This window comes from Wasmannia auropunctata, unplaced genomic scaffold, assembly GCF_000956235.1.
Source record: "Wasmannia auropunctata unplaced genomic scaffold, wasmannia.A_1.0 LD335994.1, whole genome shotgun sequence".
Classification (NCBI taxonomy): Eukaryota; Metazoa; Arthropoda; class Insecta; order Hymenoptera; family Formicidae; genus Wasmannia; species Wasmannia auropunctata.
The window spans coordinates 337871-339333 of NW_012026896.1; the positions used below are offsets into that span (position 1 = coordinate 337871).

General features: G+C 31.5%; 1 long non-coding RNA gene across 1 annotated transcript; it reads right to left on the reverse strand.

The window, feature by feature from the left end:
- Positions 1-6: 6 nt before the first annotated feature.
- Positions 7-1463, reverse strand: LOC105453802. Its single transcript, XR_974918.1, has 4 exons — positions 1395-1463; positions 862-1310; positions 556-769; positions 7-210 (listed from the first exon to the last, which is right to left on the reverse strand). It is a non-coding gene; the product is annotated as an uncharacterized LOC105453802 (long non-coding RNA).

Here is a 1463-nt window from a genome sequence, read left to right on the forward strand (position 1 = left end):
TATTATATTATGTTTGGTAAATCATGATGACAAAAACCAAGCTTAAAGAAGACACAGTGGATAGGAATCTGCTCTACAATCATGATTGAATTTGCCGGCATACTGCTGGCATACTGCTAACATTTTGCTATCTGGTAGATTTGCGTCACATACTGCCTGCAGAACAATGGCATATCTACATTTTCGTGTATTATATGTTTCAGGATCAACCTAAAAATAAAAATTGTTTTAGGATACAGTTTGATGCAGCAAATACTTCGGAGCATTATTCGATTGATCAATTAGTAGAAATTCTTTCTTCTGATTGGTTAATGAAATGCTTCAAAGCATTTGTAGCGTCAGAGAGAAGCTGGTATCGTTAAGTAAATTGCATTCGTAAATTATCGAACACACTAGGAAGGATTTACAGAGCAAAAAGCAAAAGCAAAAGTTAGAAAGAGGAAAACATTATATATATATACATATCTACATTGTCTTTCTCTTTTTAACTTTTGTTTCTGCTTTTCCGCTTTAATATGAATCCTCCCTTCCAAAAACTATTATATAAAAACATACTTCTGGAGTAGGAATTTCGATATGTGTACCGTCTATGGCTCCAATAACGTTATACAAGTCTGCAATTCTCTGAAATTGAGCTTTTGTATTTAATAAACGATCATCTTTTGGCCAAGATATAATTTCGTTTGATATTGAGTTTAGAGCTGTCACTACTCTTCTAACACAATGAGAAAGTGAAGATTTTCCTAAATCAAATTTTGATCCAACAGATCTGAAATAATAGAAAAATTTATATACATGTATAATATAAAAAGTAAGTAAAATAATACACTGAAATTCAATAATAATTAAAATAATATCTACCTGTAAGAATCAGGAGTAGCTAATAACCAAAGAGTGGCTAGTATAATAATTGTTTCCGAACAGGCACTGTCAAACGACCAATTGATTGTTGTCGTGATAATAAATTTCCCAATCTATTCTCCAAAATATCGAAGATAGCTGGTCTCATTCGAAAATGTTCTTTAAATTGTTTTGCAGAAAACCTTGGTATTGTGTGTTCCACAAAGCCTTCAACACGTATTACTTTTCTCCTTTTACCACGTATTCTTAAATCTTTCTCAACGTTATTTAATTCTTGCATCAATTCTGCATCACTTTCATCACTATCATCAATTCCCAAATCAATAATAGTCTTTAAAAAATATTGACTTATAGCCACAGTTCCGAGTAAAGCAGCTCGTTTTTTGCTTGTGCCTGATGCTGTTATATTGCACGAATTGACGTTATTTGATGGATCCATTTTTTTACTTCTACAGATATTTTTGTAATATAATTTTTTGTTAAAGTGTTAAAGTTAAATTTTATTAAGTACCATTTTATTATTACCAACTTACCTATTTGTAACCAAGTCCCGTTCCAAAACAACTACTATATTGGTTAACCTCATCCCCACCAAACCTCAA